The sequence below is a fragment of the Halichoeres trimaculatus genome, unplaced genomic scaffold (assembly GCF_033239565.1).
Source record: "Halichoeres trimaculatus isolate MK-OKI-2021-1 unplaced genomic scaffold, fHalTri1.1 fHalTri1_scaffold_9, whole genome shotgun sequence".
Classification (NCBI taxonomy): Eukaryota; Metazoa; Chordata; class Actinopteri; order Labriformes; family Labridae; genus Halichoeres; species Halichoeres trimaculatus.
The window spans coordinates 24,865,055-24,884,850 of record NW_027437188.1 but is presented as its reverse complement, the minus strand read 5'-3'; the positions used below and the strand labels follow the sequence as shown (position 1 = coordinate 24,884,850).

The window sequence follows — 19,796 nt, the reverse complement described above, 5'->3', positions numbered from 1 at the left end:
GCTCTGCTGCAGTCTGTGTCACTCCAGACAGGGCTGTGTGGCTGTATTGACCTCTGAACTGACGAAGACTTTGTTTACATTTGCCCTCTACGCATGCGCAGTACTCTCTGGAGCACTGACTCCTTTCTTTGAGGGGCAAATGTAAACAAAGTCTTCGTCAGTTCAGAGGTCAGTACAGCCACACAGCGCTGTCTGGAGTGACACAGACCGCAGCAGAGGACTAACCCGGAGCGGACCATGATGGAAAACATGAGTTTTTGGATGATTAATGCAGTTTTAGGAGCAGCACTGTCTATGCCCCGATGGATCCAATTATACGGACGCCCGCTGCACGATTTTGGATCTAAATATCTCCCAAAGCACTGCTTGGATCAGGAAAGCCTTTTGGGTGAGTATTTTGTTCTACTTCATTCTATAAACAATGTAAAAGCTGTATAAACCAAACTTATCCTTTAGAGCTACCACAGGGGAACCAGAGGGACAGTATAATCCAGAAAAAAGCAAAATACCCCTCTTTAAAGCTTCTTTATCTATTTGTTTACTCATTCTTTTCAAAATGTTTTATTTACTTCAATTTTCATTTTCTTCTACATTTAATGTCTGTTTTATCTGGTTGTTTCTTTATTCATTGTTACTATAATTCATAATTTTCTTCCACTTAACCCTAATCAGTTTTCACAGTTCATTTATTTCTTAACCAGACTTCTAGGAGCACTATCAGTCTCATAGTTGTTGATGTGATATGTAGTAAAAGGTGCAGAGAGTTCAGCTTAACAAAGACAATTATAGGCTTTATAAGGGTTTATGCGTGGGACAAGTGCGTGACTTGCTGGAGTCTTATTTCATTATAAGGTTGACCTCAGGTACATTTTGGATTATGCATGGGATAAACAAAAATATAACCTGTTAAGTAAGAGCAGTAAAATTATAAAGGTTGAGCCTTCTCCTGAGGTAGCTTTAAGATTCGCAGATGGTTAAGGGTTTGTGTGCTGAGTTCCTCCCTCCACGACATTGAACTGCTCTGAGCCATCTGTTTAACCGGCCAGACTGTGCCAGGCCAACACCGTGACAGGCCAGGCCTTAGTGCACAAATGCAGACACTGTGTTTGTGTATTATTTGCATAACCACTTTCAAACTTCCTTCCTTGAGTAAACGGGTAACCTGAACTGATACCGAGCTGCACTTCTCAAAGTCATAGGACACTGGATTCACAAGGTGTGCTAAGGTGTAATAAAAGAGATATTTTTGCTGAATGCATAGCTCACAATTCCCCCTTAAATTTCAAAACGTGTGTCATAAATCCTGACCTTAACAAACAGATTTGACAGAAGTGACAAAGTATATCGTACACTAACTCAGAGAGCAGCAGTAATTCAGCAGAGATAACAGAGTCTTGGGAGGACAAAGATCTTTTATGAGATGGTAATGAGTCTTCATGCCTGCCTGAGCTCATCAGAGCATTTATGCACCGTTGGATGACATACCACCGTCCTGTAGGCTGCTCTTAAAGTGAAGGTCTGCCGTGCCTAAGCTGCTTAGACTTTGCCAAAACTTGCACACAAAAACAGCACAACATCCCTCATTGTGTCTCATCAGTGTGCATTTTTCCTTCCTCAACATCTATTTGATATTCTGTTTAAAAAGACTGATTTGTTCGCCGTCCCAACCCTCAAACAGCTCTCCATTTCAGCGCTTAAATCCGCCTTTGTTAATTATAAATCTCACCCTCTCCTCACTGGGTTAAAGGGGAGCAGGGGTTCCAAGTAAGGTTCACGGGGGAAAGAAGTAAGAGCAAGTGACTGAAAGAGGAGGTAGGATGACAGATATGTGAATAGGCACTGACAGCAGAGTTTGTTTTGGGGAAAAGGGGATAAAATAAAGACTGGGAAGCAACAGAGGAAGCGTGGCTGACCCCAATTCAGCCATGACTCCATTCTGCTCGGAGGAGAGGGGGTGGGGTCTAGACGAGAACCTACAGTGACAAGGCTGCTGCTGCTGCTGCTCTACCAACGCACCACCCCATCACTGAATCAGCCTTCACTTCTTCCTCCTCTTCCTCAAAACCAGGAACTTCTTCAGTTGTTGGATGATGCGTTGTTCTAGTGTACTAACAAAGTGACCTTAAATCCAGCCACACACAAGCTTTGTGAGCAATCCAGCTTAATAAACGGTGGTCTACATTTCTCGGTGCAATCCACCCATGCATGTGAAAAAGGGGGAGAAGGGCCTGCACATAAAGAATGTGAGGAACGTGGCGTTATGAGCCTGTTTTATTAAGAGAGGGAGCCCAGCATAGTTTGGGGTAAACAGGCATGAGATGCTGGCAGTGAGCTGGGAGAGGATGGACCTAAAACTGGACTGAAGTCGAACCCCTGGGGCAGAGGCCAGCCCAGCACAAACCGGTCTGGAGGGGGGTAAACAAACATGCCAGGCTGGCTGGCTGTGAGGGCCGCAAGGGCCAACAGGGGGGCTCACTCCAGACCAAAGCACGGCTTCTCACTCGTGTGTTTATAACCAGGAAACTCACATACAAGACAGACAACTTCACACACATCCCCTTGTGAAACAAATAAAAACATCAAGCCGATGCAGATAATAAAAAACACTCTCACAGATAATATTTCCACGCAGCAAGACAAGAGAAGGGCCCCGAGCAACAAACTATCAGCTCACTCTGGGAAGAGGATTAAAAGCACTAAGCTCACCGTTTTGGCAGGAGACCCTAAGATGGTGTGCTAAGTGGGTTAAAGCTCACCCCAAGTCTCATAATCGCTCTGGACTCCCCCTCCTCCACCTTGCTCTGTCTGCCAGCTCTGGCTGAAGGGAGAAATCTCAAGTCCCACAGAGCACTTGAAGATGCAAGGTGGAGGGAGAGGGATTAAATCGAAGGAGACGTGCACCAAAATGTGAACTTCATGCAGACACAGAGTGCATCACAATCAGATGGAGGACATCCGCTGTCCTCATCTGAGGTGTCTCTGTTTTACGAGGGTCTGCTGCTCTTCCTCTCACACCTTCGGTCCTGTGTGAAAAGGACCCTCCTTCACCCTGGTCCCTCTTTCTCCATGTGACTCTTTTCATTGATCTACATGTGCGACAAAAAGTAGGCATCTGAATCCTTAATGACGACTTGCAGGCCCACACACAAACACTTTGCTTCTTACAGAGCGTCATCACCGTGGTAACATGAAGCTGTCGTGAAACTGTAGTCCTTAGTCTTGGCGAGAGGATGGCTCATCAGGAGCACAGTCCTAGGCCCCAGAGAGACCGGGCGCTGTTTGCCTGCAGGACTTTGACTGGTGAGAGCAAACAGAGTACAGTAAGTCCATTGAGACCGAGCAGAAACAGAGAGCTGCAGAAAGTACTGTACAAACTGCCGCTGTGAGAAAAGAGAGACACAAAGAATGCAGGCCGAGAGCCAGGGAATTAAAAGCGAGCAAATAGCAGCAGAGGTAAATCTCAAAGGTAACTGCATGCTTTGGGTTTGTGTAGAGGTACTTTTAAGATGCCTCTAAAGGTTTGAGATCCCTACCGAGGAGTCTCTTCTCACAGCGCTAGTTAGCATGGCTACTAAAGACGTTAATCTGTGCTTTATAAAATAAACATCCCTGACTCTGATTCCCAGGAAACTGATCCTTGTGAAGTAAAAGGATGAAACGTGACCCTACTGAAAACAGAGTTCAAAAGGGTTTAGTAGAGTACAGTCTCTCTGGCAGACGTGCAACAGCAAGTCAAGGATTATACCCAACAAACATTAGTGATCAACCACTTTATTAACAACGATCTATTCATTTATCGGTGTTTTTATGTTTTTGTGCTGGTGTTATGGTCATTTTTGTTTCCATTTCGTTTACTTTAATTTCCTCTGGTCTGAACTTTTCAGAAACAATATCCTTTATGCTAGCTTTCTCTGCTTTGTAACCCCCCCCCAACTTACACACACACACACACACACACACACACTCACATACACACACTCAGACTTCTCTGCAGAATGAGGCAGGTGGTGAGCACAGGTGAACTCAGTCTATTCAGGTGATATTATAAAGAGGGGTTTGTCTTCAGTGAAAGAGGATTATAGGGGAAAGGTGTGGCTCCTTTTAACCCACAGTCACACTGTGTGTGTATGTGTGTGTATGTGTGTGCTTCCTCCACTCCCCTCTATAAACACTCCATATTAAACACTAAAACAGAGATACAGGATCTTTGTCTGACATATTTTCAGACTCGTATTGCCCACATGGTTTTGAAGCTGTAATAATTTCTGCCCATCTGTCAGATTTTAGGACGCCGTATCAATCACTCACAGGAGATATAGGGGGGAGTTTACGCACTGATAGAGATCTCAGCCCCTCAAAACTATCTCAGGCATCTGGACCAACAGCAGCATTAAGAGGTGGAATTTGCTCGGTAATAACAGCGGAGCGCAAGGTGTGTCTGCTCCAACCAGCCTCGAATAAAACTCCAGTGGAGGGACTGTAGAGGCATATCAACATCATTACTTTCTTCCTCAAACTTGCAGTGAGGATCGCTCGAAGGCCCGCGTGGCTGTCACTCTGCTCATTGTTCACTGTGCGATCCCGAGCCATCACTGCCCGAGCCTAAACTCGCACGGAGTGCTGTCACAACAAGCTAAATCCTTGCAGGAGTCACCTCTCTTTTCTCTCCCTGTGTTTGCTTTGAAGCGTGGCGTGAGTCCAGGGCGTGGTTACACAGACATGCATGCATGTGCACCCACACTGAGCTGCACATGCGCTCGCAAAAAGCAAACACTGGCCTAGTTGTTTTTCAGGCGCTGACAACAGTGGTGTTGAGCAAAAATGTTTGAATAATGGCAAAAAACTAGAGGAAGAATGATGGAGAAAGTGCAGGAGGGGAGGAAAAATTCAAGAATTCTCAAGAGTTAATCATTTTCTAAATTTGTATCCAGCAGAAAAATGCAGAGTTTAAAATCAGGTTTGCCAAACTTTTTAAGAAAATGATCAAGGGCCAGCAGCTCTAAGATGTTTTTCAACTGTGAAAGTAACACAGGAACACACGTTTTCATACATTTTTCTTTAAGTGATTTCTCAAAAAAAATCAGTCACTAAGTGTGGTCAGACATACTTATTCCATCATTACAGACTTGAAAAATCTGTGATTATATACAGTATATATCCTGTGTATATCAATGAATTTATTATATATATCTGCTGATATATCGGATATCTGCCGATATATTGGATATCGGCTGTTTTTTGCCCCCAGTATCGGTATCGACATCGGCCCTGAAAATCCCATATCGTTTGGGCTCTAGTTACTAGATGTACCTTGGTTTTGTTCAGCGTTTTAGCGAAACAAAAAACAAAGAGACAGAATGCAATGCACTGTAATGTAATCCATCAACTGTCATCTTCACAAAATTTGACTTTAAGTCTTGGGACAGTGCTCGCATGCATGTATTGTTAGCTATACGCTCTTGGATGCATTTCTCTACACCGACTCTGTTCTCAAGTTGCCATTCAGACTGTAAACATTGGCAATGCACAAAATGGGAAGTCTTAGCTGGACACAGTCACAAACCATCTTCTACGTCGAAAGCCTCCTTAAGATGGCAACTGCCCCGAATTTTCATTTCGATGAATAAACAAGAGGATAACACAAGTTTTTCTACTTTGTCCAGCTGTTCCCCCACCGGCATCCAGCCTTAATGCTATGCTATGCTATGCTACGTGTAAGCTGGTTAATATTTTACAGAAAGACATGAGAGAGGTATTGATCTTCTCTTGAGCAGACAGCAAAAAAAAGTGCATTACTCAAAAAATGTTGACCTTCTACTTTATAAATTGTGAAGTCAGGGAAAAAAAAAACTCCACAGCCTGGAGGCTCCCTCCTGAGCTGCCAACATTCCTGTCAAATTCAGACGTGGGAACCACTGGAAAAACACAGCCCTCTGTAAGCAACTGTGCGTGTGTGTGTGTGTGTGTGTGTGTGTGTGTGTGTGTGTGTGTGTGTGTGTGTGTAGCAGTTGCAATATACTTAATGGATGCAGCCATGTGTGTGCTGAGGTGTTTTGGCTGAAAGCAGTGACAAGAGTTCACAGGGAGAGAGGGAGAGCGTTTGCTTAAGTGCATGTCTGAGGTGAAGGGGAGAGAGGGGGAGATGTTGTGGGTGCTGAAGCGCCTTCGGGCAACAAAGTGGGTCAAGCGGGGTGGGGTGATAGCAGCGACCTTCTGCAAACAAACGCACACACTGAACCAAGCCGTCACCTGTTAGCTCCAGAGTTTCTGTTCTCAGATGTTTTTTTGTTGCATCTCTTAATCGCTGCTATCACTGCATGAGGAGATCAGCTCCATATACAGACCCTCCCCAGAGACGGCCCAACAACAGCTTTTCAGCTGAGCAGATACACACACAGTGCACCCCCTCTCCCTGTCTCTGGGGAGGATTGTATCACATCCAAATACCCCTCCACTGTTTTCAGTCTTTTGATTCTCATTTATATTTCGTAGGTGCGGCCTCATTTAATCTTTGCTGTAGAGGTCGTGGGGAAGAGACAGAAAGAAAAGAGAGCGCAATCTAAGAAGGTGAAAGAGGAGAAGGGTAGGCTGGCTTTCTTTCTCAAACAAGCCTCCCTTTTGGCCTCCCCCTTCTGTCTGTCTGTCCTCCCATCCCTCCTCCCCTGTCCACTCATTTCTCTCCTCTCTGAGTTATCAGCTCATCCGTCTCTCCTCCTCTCCCACGATGATAACAGCCACTACTGTTGTGTACAGAAACACCCAGACTTCTGTCACTTCCTTCTCCCTCGCCACTCTACGGGCTACTCCTGTGGGACGGTTAACGAGGCCGTCACAGACTCACACATGCAAAGGAGAGGAGTTTGTACCACCATCCAAGGATACTACAAATAATTAAGACCATCAGAAAGTTTCACTGGGCAGCAGCTGTGTATGCAGGGTAGAAATACTTCAAAAACAGCCAAGAGGAGACACTTATCGTGAAGTGTTTCAAAGGGTGTCATCAGCAGACTTAATTACAATACTACAAATTTAATCAAGTACTTAAATAAACAGCACTGGAAGGCATGCGAGTCTTCATGCAGGAGCCAAGGGAACATCTTTGCTGAGACTCAGCAGAAAGGGAGGTTGTGTGTGTTGTGCTGGATGCGCAGAAACTTTATTTGGAGTTAGCAGCAGTAGGAGCCACACTACAGCCTCTTCCAACACCTTTCAGACATCATCCTCTCTATGAGAAGCATACCAAGTATACAGAGTAAAGGTGAAAGGAGCTTTACGGAGTCAGCCATACACAGACATCTTTTCTACTATTCTCATCTATTTCACTGTGATTCTGTATTCTGCATCAATATAATGGTAGATTGCAATCTGACCCACTTAACTGATTCAATAGCTTCCTAAAAGGCTTTGAACAACTGCTATCACAGAGGAATAATTATATCACATGTATAATATTTATGTCACTGCAGGAATAAAACAAACAGATCTTTTTAGAAGATCTCTGATATGGACAAGGGGAACTGCTGTACTCTGTCTCAAGTGGTCAGGGAGGTGTCAAAACTTAGCTGTGATCCTTTGGGTAAAAACCATGGGGTAAAGTTATAGAAAAAACAGCCTATGCAGAAGTGTTAAGAGTTGCTGTTCATCGACAATCCACTCGAGGCTGGCTGTGGAAAGCCCAGAAACCACGTACACACCAAGCCAAAAAAAAAACAAAACGGACTTTTACGACATTAAATTACTATTTAAAGCCTGGTTCAAAGCCTGGTTCAAAAAGAACAGCTTGGGTCTGAAATACTAATTTCACGTTACACACTGTACGTGGGAGAGGAGATTTTTTCTAACTCAGTTTAGAAAAGACTGAGATCACAAGTTTGTCCAGTCAGAGGCACAGCTCGGCTCGTGACTGAAAGGCGCCCTGTAACTGAAAGGAAGCTCAAAGCCTGTGTCATATCCAATATGGCTCCAGCAAACAATCAGCTTCATCACTCTGCATTAGGAATAGTCTGGTGACATACCGAAAACTATATCCATTTTTTATACGGTCTATTGTTTAAAAAAAAACAAAAAAACAAAACACAGTGATATAGAGGAAAATGGTTGAAATGAGCTTAAAGGGGACATATCATGCTTGTTTCTCCTTTTCACTATGCCAGATTAGGATGTCTGTAAAGCATTTCTGCCCTCAGTACAAGTCATTTAGTTCCTTCATTGCCCCACAATAGCATTCTCAATATCCTCAGTTTAGGCCATTCTGAAGATCTCGTTGAAACGCTCCGATTCGAGAATGACCTCCAGTAACCTCGCAACGTCACAGCCCTCTGTGCTCTGAATGGTCAGTTCTATCAGAGGGGCGGAGGGGGTAGAGCCAGTGGGGGGCGGTTTTTGCAGCATGGCAGTATTTACAAAATCCCCACATTGAATGGAGCAGACCGAGCGAGTTTGCTGTTTGCCAAAACTTCACCGTAAGGCATTGATAGCACTAATAAAATGGCAGAGTGTAGGATACGTCCTTTTGTATTGGACCCAGAGTCAGACCCGAATGGTTCTGCAGCTCAGGAGGAAGAAAATCCACCTCGACACAGATCATCTCAGGACGCTTCAGTGTGGTGAGTCAAACCGGTACTGTAACATGTATAGTTTATTCGTTTATACTCGGCTCTTGGTGGGTGTATCCCTCGGTGACGGCTGTGTGACTAACTGACATCACAGAGGAGGAGCTGCTTTATCAGATTACTCCAATAAAAAGAGAGGATCCTCGTGTCGTCACAAAGGTCAAAATCTCACGGCCATCTGTCAATGACCTATTTCCAGGGGCATCAAATCTTGTTCTAGGATATCAGAAAAAATGCAATATCTCATTTTTTTTTTTAATTCAGGGGGTGAAAGGTCTTGGTACCTCATGGCAGCTAAATACCGACCAGGACACACTTATCACTGAAATGATTTCAAGAGTTAATACAAACTAACTCAAACACAGTAGATTAGAAACGGGAAGTGGAAAAAAACACTCGCAAGCCACTTTATGACGTACACCTGTTCAACTGCTCACTAACCAAATATCTAATCAGCCAATCACATGTCAGCAACTTAAATCTTAAACAACTGTTTGATGCCATCATGATACCACAACCTGGTACCAACAAAGTGTTTCTAATGAAGTGGCAGGTGAGAGTATTTCTTTGGTTTTTCAGCAAAATCCCCACAGTCCAACTCATAAAAAGACTTTACAAATGATGTCCCCTGCTGCAGTGGTATTATAAAAACATTAGCAGACCATGCAATCTGTACAAAGTAGAACAAATTATCTTGTGCAAAAATAGCACTTAAAAAAGCCGCCGCCCCAGTTTCAATTCTGATCTGAAATTAAAGAGGAAAAATGCACGTTTGATATATTACCATAAAAACTGGGGCAAGAGGCATTCATGGAATGACCACATGCTACATTCAATTAGCATTAAAACAATGTCTCCACAGTGAGCAGCCTTAGCCACAGATCTGAGCTGTGAAGAGGAAATGGGCGGGAGAGGCCATATGTATGTATGCATGCCTTTCTAGAAACACAAAACACAGACACTGACTTCTCAAGTTGTTTCAGATAACCTCTTACATAAAAATGGACATCTCAAATCTCACTGCTTCCCACACAGACACACAGGAGGTAGTGTGTGTGCTTATCAGTCTGTGTTTTCAAGAGACAAGCAGGTCAGTCAAAGAAAACATCCTGAGTGTCAGAGGAAGGAGGAAACATGCAAATCTATCTGCATGTTTCCCGATGCTGTTGTGTTACACCCTTTTCTCTGGCTGTTTTTTTTCAGTTGGGGCAGCTGTTCTTCACCACAGATTGAGATGAGCAAACATGGAACAATCCCAGAGATGGCAGACATCAGCTGCTTCCAAACTGTGTTAACTTGAATGTTTTTACTCATGTGCTGTGAACTGGTCATCCCTCCTCATGACTGATCTCTGTAGTATGAGCCCACTTCTCTCCTCCTCGGTCTGATTCATGGCAACACTCATCCCCACCTCACACTCGCATCCTCCTCGGTGCATACTCACTTCCTGTGTGACTGCTTGACCTCCAACTCGCAGCGCAGAGGTCTGCAGGCTCCTCCAAATAAAACACAGATGGAATTTCACATGAAGTGTCTGGGGGTATCCAAAGATGCTTTCATGACTCTTTAGAAAGACACAAAAATGTGGTCATACACACATCCTTGACAATGAAGAATTGACTCATTGTTCGGAGGCTGTGGGCTGAGTCTGTACAGCCTCTTGTTGATCCAGTGATTCAGGCCATTGCTTAAAATGAAGGGGTTTAAACTTCCTCAATCTTAATGACTGATTTCAAACATCCGGTCATTACATTTAGGCACTGTTACAAAAGTTCCCATGATGCTAAGTGCCTCATAAAGTCTCTGCTGAATCAAAGAGTGGATTACTGATCCGCCTGAAAATCTACCTGCTTCCATCTGATCATACTAACTGAGCATGTGTGCTTAAATTTCGTTGTCCTCTTCAGTCAGCACTTGAATTAGTGGTCAGTTAATTTAATAAATAATGTTTCTAACATTTCCAGCTAATGGCTACTGCCCGGATGTAAACAAACACAAGCCTCTTACAGCCAAACCACACCAGATCCATCTCCACTCTGTCTCCCACACCAGAGCTGGTAGGTTTCAGATCAAGTCAATGTTTCAATTCACAGCATCTCTGCTATGTTGCATTCTGGCCTTTAGCAGATTGAGCAGGACAGGAAGTTGTTCAGTGAAACCACATTAAAATATCCTGTTGACTTACTTTCACAATAAAATTAAAATAAATAAAATGTCAACACCATATTGTATTTAGCTTTACTACACAAACAAACCAACAGTCAGGTTTGAGGTTTTATACATGCACAAGGAGCGGCTCAAGAGGCTCTTCTTTGGGGATCGGGAACTCTCCAGTCTCACAACTCCATCTGTCTAATAGTCCTGCTACGAGCAAGACTGAACATACAGCTGAACGTTACTGAGTGGAGACACGAATCTGGTGTGAGTCTAGGCCTGTCAGGATAACAAATTTTGCTAGACGATAATTTTCCAAAATATTATTGCCGATAAACAATATTATTTGGATTTTTTTTCCATCTTTTCATTGATGTAATTATGATAAATGGGATCATAAATAGAATAGAATAGAATAGAAAATACTTTATTTATCCCCGAGGGGAAATTCAGGAGTCACCGCAGCATTTAAGGAAACTAAAGGAAATTAAAGGAAATACACCATATCAAAAGCATGAAACTTTAATTTCTTAAGAGTATTTAACTGTAATTAAAAGGTCAGGATCTTTTAAATAAAATAAATTAAACAAACAAGAAAGAGAAAAAAATACGATGAACATAAAATGGACTCTCTTTTAGAAAAAAATACATGTCAATGAAAATAATTAATACTAATCAAAAACAATAAAACATAGACCCTGTCTCTAAAGAAAAACGAAACTCCCCCCCCCCCAAAAAACAATAAAAACTATAGCCTAAATAAAAGGGAGTTTATACAGTTCCTGAATTAATTGTAACATGCCCTTTTTCCCAGTCAATCCGTACTGTCTGTCAAACATTTTTAATATTTCTGGCTTTCAACCGTATTGAAGGGCTGCATTTCTTTGGCAATGTAGCTGTCTTTGAGCGCCCACCATTTGGCGCTTTTATTTCTATTTACTTTGCAGACCAAAAGCCTGAGTAAGAGCGGATTGTCAAAGAACAAGGCTCCGCTGCACCCCCCCTTCTTCTTCTTCGTCGCCACTATTTTCAAACAAATGCAACATATCAGCTCATCGGTGTTCATGAGCTCAGACTTTATTCATTCTGATAAAAAACAAAAATTTCCCACACTGGGACTGTGGCAGGCGGCTTAAGAACCGTATCTTTCGTGCCATCACTCATACTAGCGTGTGTTTCCTCCTTACCCCTCTGGACGCTCGCTTCAGCTCTCTCCATGTGTACACGTGAGCAGCCCCGTCTTCACCCCAAAGACCGCATTTTTGACAGATGCTCACTCCACTATAAATCTGCTAAATCCGCAATAGAACCTATGCACCCCGGTGTTAGGAAAGATAGACGTAGTGAGCCATCCTCTGATTCAGCCTCTTTGGTCGAGAGAGAGGAGGAAAACAAACATGCATGCATGTGTCAGTTTATCGAGGCTGGCAAACTTACCAAGGATGTTTTTATTCATCGTTTGGTAAATTGATTTATTGATTATCGTGACAGGCCTATGTGAGTCCGATTTTGGGCACTGAACTTCACCAACAACACTGAATTAAAACCTCGCCATTCAAAAGACTGGGGGCTGGGGATGCTAGCTCTACTCAAGTTAGCCACAACTATGCTGGTATCATTTACCATCAGACTCTTTGACTCTATGTCAAGTCTTATGTAGCATTTGTATAGTCTGTAAAATCTGAATTGACCATCAAAATCCCTTCAAGTCCCACTGTGACAACCTCCAATTGCTTCGTCACACCAGTGCTCTCAAACCCAGGACATACGTCTACACTTGGATCAGATAAAAAGAAAACATGCTGGACACAAGTCCAAAAAGTCTAACCTCAGTTCAGATTCTTCACCACAAGTCCGACTGGAGAGGGTTGTCATGCGTGTGATGGTCAAGCTCCGGTGTACAGAGTGTATTTCTGGGCTCACAGAGTTAATTCACTCCTCCTCACTCCATAAAAACAGATGGACAGAGATCAGCTGTTTCTCCTTCCCTTCATGCCGGATTTCCTCTTTCCAGAGCATTTCTGCTATGTCGCTGTATGATAGAGCTCTTTGTTCACACACACACACACACGCGCACACACACCCACCACCTGTCCACTGTGTGAGTGAAGATTCAGTTAAGGACAGATTCGAAGCAGGTGTAACAACAATCTTCCCCTGAAAGCAGAGGACAAGTTCAACTTCCGTGTCAGAAGAAGAGAGAAAGACGGAAATGAAGACATTACAGGGTGAATGCTGGCTGCTGCCCCTTTCAGCTGCATGACAACTCATATTAATGGATGTGAATCTGAATGCTTTGGAAGTCTCTAGAACAAAGCCATCTCCCCAGAGATCCAATGCATGATTTGTGCTTCTTCTATCAGCAACAGTCCCTTACAGCAGAGGACTGAAACACCATTTAACATCATCAGTCCCTCTTTGAAAGAGGCGCATAGGCCCGAGAGAAACATTATAAAGGGGGGGGATAACAGATAAGAGCTCTTAATGTTATGGAAATGAGCACATTTAGCGCTGCTCAGGGACTGAGCAGGCTAGCAGCCAGTTTCTGCAGCAATTCCTACCCTGCATGGCCTTGATTCAGTGTGAGGATTGAAAAATAACCCAAACAGCCAGGACTGGCTTTCTTACAGGCATCTCTGTGAAATTCTCAGTTTCAATAAACACTGATCCTAGTATTTCAGCTAAGTACAGGCTTTTTGTTAAGTGGATATCCATTTGCAAGTCTGCAGAGTGGCCCCCACTTTAACCTGCTAAATGGACACCCATTGAAGGCCGGCATAAATCACTCTTTATGTACAAGCACTTTGTCAGACTGTCTAAATGTTTTGTAAGAAACGTATACATCCTCTATAACCCTGTGTAAAGCTCAGTGTTAAGTCCAACAGCCCTGTTTAAGAGTGTTGTGGTTGGAGAAGGAGGCGGCCTCTCACACTCTCCTCCATCTGCTACCAGCACTGACCAGGGGGAGGACGCAGGCCAACCTGTGGCAAAAAAAGCCTTCTCAACATCTGTGTTTATCCTCGAGCTCAAACCAACAGAGCTATATTTACTCTCGTCAAACATACCCAGCACAGGAAGGATTCGAGAGAGGGAAAGGAAGAGGAAGATGGAGCTTTGGACGTTGAATATAGAGCAGAGAAGACATAAACCTCTGCAGAAGATAGACAACTGCATATTGGCAGCATCGGTCTGCCATTCTCTGACTCATCCTCTTCACTGAGAGGAAGACAGAAATTGGTAAACAACACCTTCAGGGAACGTGACCTCTGAGGGGGTGAGAGGGGAGGGAGATGAAAAAGAGGAGGCAGCCTTGATCAACTGGCTACCAAGCAAATGCTTTATAGCCACACAGTAGGCCATAAACCTGGGGCTCATTTCAGGAAACATGGAGTGCTCTCCTCTTTCTGTAAATCTCTGACCTCTTGACACCGTCATGGGGACTGAATTATGGGTACAACCCTCAAGGGAGGCCGATAGATCAAAACGAGCAAAGTGGGGTGGAGGGGTGCTGCATTACTGTTGGTGGTCTAATGCTATTTCATCTCCAACTGTACACCTGCACTCTGACTAATGCATGACGCAGGACTCCTGATTCCACATTCAACCTCTGTTTGACCCATTTATACCAGACTGTTGTTCATCTCTGAAAGAGAGTCAGAAAAATCCCTCATAATGAGTTTATCACTGCAGGTGACTTTGTCGATATTTAAGCAAGACTCCCTCAAGGATCTTACTGGTAAGCAGTGAACCTGCGTGTAAAGATGCTCGGGCTTTTTTTTTCAGATTCATACCCAGCCAGCATTTTTATAAACCAGAATACAAGACAAGCTCTCCTCTACCGCTGTACAGATTCACAGCTACACCACAGATTTACATGGAGCTACAGAACATTACATAATTAGTTATCAAACATTTCAGTTCCTGTCCACATACACACTGACCCTCGCCCACAAGAGACTCTTGGTTTCTGTGCTGCTGTCTCACAGTCTATCTCGGTGAAAAACATTTTGATGATGGATCAAAAAGTATGCTTACATAAGAGTAAATTTGATAGCTTTTAGTGTTATTCTTATTCATTTTTAGTCTTATATAAAGCTCTCTTAATGTCCTTGTATTTAAAGATGCTCTAAAAAATTAGCCCTGCAACAGGTGTTAAGTAGGTTTTGGTCATCTGGAGGGCAGTTTCTATTCAGGCTGTTGTACAGAATGGATCAGAAACATTAGCCCGCACAGCAAACACTTTTCCCTTCTAGTCAATAGCTGGATGGAGGCTGTGATGCCACCTTTTGATGACATGCAGTGACCCTTGCAGATTAACTGCTGCCAGGGGTTGAACCTGCGTCATAGAGTTGATTTAAAAGCAGTATAAACCAACAGCATGAGGCAGCTATAAAAACAGAGACGGAGAAATATGGCTCAATGAAAAATGAACGTATAGAACCCATAAGCTCAAGTTTAAGACTCTGCTGCATGTTCAAACCCCTTAAAAGCCACATGTATGCACGCACACGCAGCCATCACTGTGCACCTTGACATAGACCAGATGGCATCAGGCAGCCTGAGGTGTTGGACTCCCTCTTTGTGACCTATCAGGATACACCCGATGACTGTGATGAATGCTTTAGATGCTTGAGTGTGTTTTTCTGCATGCTGTGAAAACACACAATTGCTCCTTAGTATTAACCTTTATTTAACAGGAACTCTTCCGAGGATGAACACCCTTGAGAGATTTTTTTAATCTAAAAACCACAAACAACTTCACAGCTGCCAAGGTGACACAGTCAGGGAAACAAGGACCTTAACAAAGGCTGGAGACAAAATGTTTGCTGAATTTAAATAACATTGCATAAGATGTATTTATGTTTTTCAAACCAAATCTGCATGACTCAGAGTGTAATGGAAGCTCTCGTAGAGGAAAAAGGAACAGAAAATAAATCAAACGGCACATGAGTCAGCTCTGTTAAGATAAAACAAGGTGATTCAACCTAATGTTTACACGCAAAATACCTCAGGTGGCCCATATTGGGTTCTGTCTTTGAAGACAGGATGCTTTGTTCCTGCAGATGTCTGCTTTGAAACTAAAGGAGAAAAACTGAGGGACACAAAATTAGAGATGGTTCTCCAGATCACGCACCGATTGTTCTTTGGTACAGTGAAGCCAACAACAAGCTGACTGCTGCAGGGCTCCTAAACTATGTGATGTAGGATGTAGGTCCAAAGTAATTCAATGAAAGTGGATGATGTGATTTATTGGTAAAAATTAATAAATAAATAATTTTAAAAAACAATAAATGTTATTATACAGACATTTTAGAGGTGGTTGGAGTTGCTGCAAATGGGTGATTGGCAGCAAATAAACAAGTTCTGGAAAGACAGAAGGTATGAAACCCATCCAGCAAATCCAGCTTCACATTTGGAGTGACAGAGTAGAGAGAGTTGACTTTAAATGACTTTTTTTTGCTTTAGGACTGTTTACTCGTACCCTGTCAAATGAAAATGTTCCATGGCACCTTGACAGTAGCAGCATCACATGTCGGCACATAAAAGGTTTCATAAAAGTGGACTTAAACCTACTAGCTGTCAACATCATAATCATTTAATATGAGGTTGGTATCTGCAACAAACCAAAGTCCACTAGACTCAGCATGTTCCCTTGCTCTGATTTAAGTCAAAGGCTCCAGTTGTTTTCAATGAGCCCATCAGAAACAGCTAGGAGGGACAAACTGCTGCTGTTCCTCATGCTGAAATACAAGTGAACTGCAAATGTTTCCGTCAAACAATTCAAGTTGTTTCTATTATTTGTTAGGGTTTTTTGTAATGACAGAAATGTCGAGGTGTAAAGGATGGAGTAAGACAACACAACACAAAAATCAAAAATGGAAATGTCTTAGAACAGGAAACTGACTTCTGCAGTTTTTGATCAAAGGAATGTAGATTTGCAAAATGAAGGACCGCATCTGTCTCATTCAGCATAATTTCATAGGTCAGAACTGTGTTGACTGCTGAACCGATTCCCGCACACGCAGGATTTTCTCACTGTACTGCATTGCTGAGCTCAACGCTTATGCTGCTACAGACAGGTAAGCCGTGGGATAACCCGGGTTCAGACCCCGACACATCATTCCTAAATCTTTCCGGTACTAATTATTCTATTAGTTCCAGGTGGAAGGAAATGAAAGTAAATGATGCACAAAATATGTGCAGTGCTACCATGCTCTGCTGCTCTCGCACGGCAGATCCATCATCCTGATCTTCGACGTGTCATTTCCTGGGGGCTGGGGGATACAGCAGCAACACGGGGAATCTCTATGAAGGGAAGTCGACTCATCGAGGTATCATCACCTCCCGATTCAATATGCACACTCGGCTGCACACACACAGACACACGAATGCGTGTCTACTAGCGTTACGCACTTGCAAATCCAGTGTGCAGACGTCTTTTGACAGCTGCACAGAGTCTGCACGTCCATCTGCACATGGTATAATATCAAAAAGCTCTTTACAAGACCACATTAAAACATGTTGCACGACCTAACAGAAAGATTCATGATCATTCCCATGAAAAAAAGTCAACGCAAGTGTTACTGGACGAATGAAAACATTTCCCATGCAGCTCATTCTTCAACAGTGCTTCAGCCAAGGCAACTTCCGATTTGCAGCAGAACTACTCGAAATTCAAAGCTCGTACGGGCTAACTAAATGGCTAGCTCTGTTCCCAAACAAAGCTCCCATTGTCTGGAACTTGTAGTCTTACCGTTTTCTCTTGGCCCTCTCAACTACGATTAACTCAGGTACGAAAAAACTACAAATCCGAAGTCTACCAAGCAGTGTGGGCATGCGCACTGGAACGTAAATGATCGAGAAGATTGTAGAATAATTGGTAGTCAATACATTTTTGAGAGTCGATGCATGTTTGAGGCTAATTATGAACCCTGTTGAATGGCTGAAGGTCGAAGTGAAGCACTGTGCCGGTGAGAGCAGGGTTAGTTTGTACTCTGAAGAAAGGCTGAGCCGTAGTAAAGCGCCTGCTCCCTGCATTGACTGAAGTTGGTCGGCTCGGCTGGCTCTCAGTGTTTGCAGTGTTCGCTAGCGTTTAGTTCACTTTAGTTCTTTTAGCGCTTTTAACCCTCCCACACTTTTCAACCAGAATTGGTAAGAGAAAAAGAGTTTGTCTTACCGTATTTTCAGCGCTGTTCCGGTATTCCCAGTCGGCTCCTATTCCGTTAAAGTGTATTTTCAGTCATTTTGGTAACGCTCGTTAGCCGGCGGCTGAGAGCCCTGTTCCCTGCACGAGACGTTGTCAAGAATGCTCACCGAAACCACGGCGAAGCTGCGCCCGCACAGTCACTGCGCATGCGCAGCTGCGGTTGGTGCAACCTACTGATAGTAACACACAGGGGGCGGCAGACTACTACTGCTTAGACTGGGGCCAGACATCGTTTTAATGACCATCTGGTGAATGCGAAATTTATTATGAATAATACTGGAACTTTGATCCTCAAATAATAAGCATTATTCAAGAAATAACAGGCGTAAACCACCCTGTTGATTCATCATGCTGCATGACCAAAATGTCAATATGCATCGTCCATTAATTAGCCTGGTCAATAGCACAACCTTGTGGTTAACAAACATGATACATTTACTGCATTTTTGTTTTCATTCTTTTATGGAAAATAATCAGATCTCAGATTACATGAAAGTATTGTCGTGAAATACTACAAAAAAAGTAATGAATACATACAAATTAAAAAAAAAGGATTTCAGAGGGGTATTAATGTAAAAATGTTACCAACATTGGTTCAAAACTACCCAGTTGTAATAGGAGCAGTTAACAGTGTTGCATGTGCTATTAGTTGGCCTAACTCTGAACACTTGTCTAAAGAAAACATTTAGCAATAGATCCATGTTTTATGGTGAATAAAAATACAGAACAACTTTTGGATCTTTCAGCACTGACTGATGGCAAAAGTTTTCATCACAGTTCACAGATTATTGATGGATTTTATACCTTTAAACATTCATGTATGCCTTTACCCAACAATTTCACCATGTGGGAAAGCAGATAGCAGAGGAAAGACCACAAATGCTAAGTTTGACTCTGGATCGATACTTCTGCTCATACCAGTTGTAGGTAACAATACCATCACGGTATTATCTTTTCTTTTTTGTTCTTTCTGTCTTTCTTGTTTTCTGTCACATCTTATTTCATCCTATCATATAAAAATTAAACAAATAGAAAACAAAATATACTGGTATGATGACAAGTTATAGGCAGCAATGACAAGTGTCTGTCAGGGTTTTCTTTCTTTTCTTTTTTTTCTTTAACCAATGTTATTTAGTATTTATTTCAGTTTGTTCCATAACCTGAAACATATCCTCACTGGAGCTTGAAAATAGAATTGAATAGAAATGCTCCAAACAATATGGATATGTAAACATGAATAGGATAAACAAAACATCAGGAAATGTTGAATGAGATTTATCTAAACACAAAAATATCGCAAGACTTAAATGTATAGGTCTGTAGTCTGCTTTTAAAAAACATCAAGAGAGCTTGCTTTGTGCTTGATATCTTTGTTACTTGGATTCTGAGTGTGCTTGTCTGTTTTCTTATTGAAAGACAGTAAGTTACAAAGTTTTGGTGCATAAGAAAAGAAAAACACTGAAAACAGAGGCATTCAAGGACCCCAGTGATCAAGCTAAAACATTAATTGGAAAAGACCATCTATGGTGTATGAAATTGGTGTAGTTGTGCTTTAAAACAAGGGGAAGAACTTTAAAATCAATTCTAAAGGAAACAGAAGGCCACTGTGTATTGGATACTTTTAACTACTGATGAAATATTTTTTGCATTATCTTTTAAATGCAAAGTAGCCTACCATAGAAAAGGTAAACTTAAGTGTATGTATACATATATATATATTCAATTTAAGTATGAAATATCCCTTAAAGTAAAACTAGTTAGTTTCTTTTCAGTTTTCTTTTCTGCACTTCTGCAAATGGAAAGGTGTTTAAGCATCAATTACT

At 42.5% G+C, this 19,796-nt stretch overlaps 1 protein-coding gene across 1 annotated transcript in view; it reads right to left on the bottom strand.

The window, feature by feature from the left end:
- sipa1l3 (signal-induced proliferation-associated 1 like 3) overlaps positions 1-18,095 on the bottom strand; it is a 75,325-nt gene extending 57,230 nt beyond the window's left edge. The window contains exon 1 of the mRNA XM_074679436.1: positions 17,944-18,095. The gene's annotated coding sequence lies outside the window, so the exon portion shown is untranslated. The remainder of the gene's footprint in view (positions 1-17,943) is intronic.
- Positions 18,096-19,796: the final 1,701 nt, after the last annotated feature.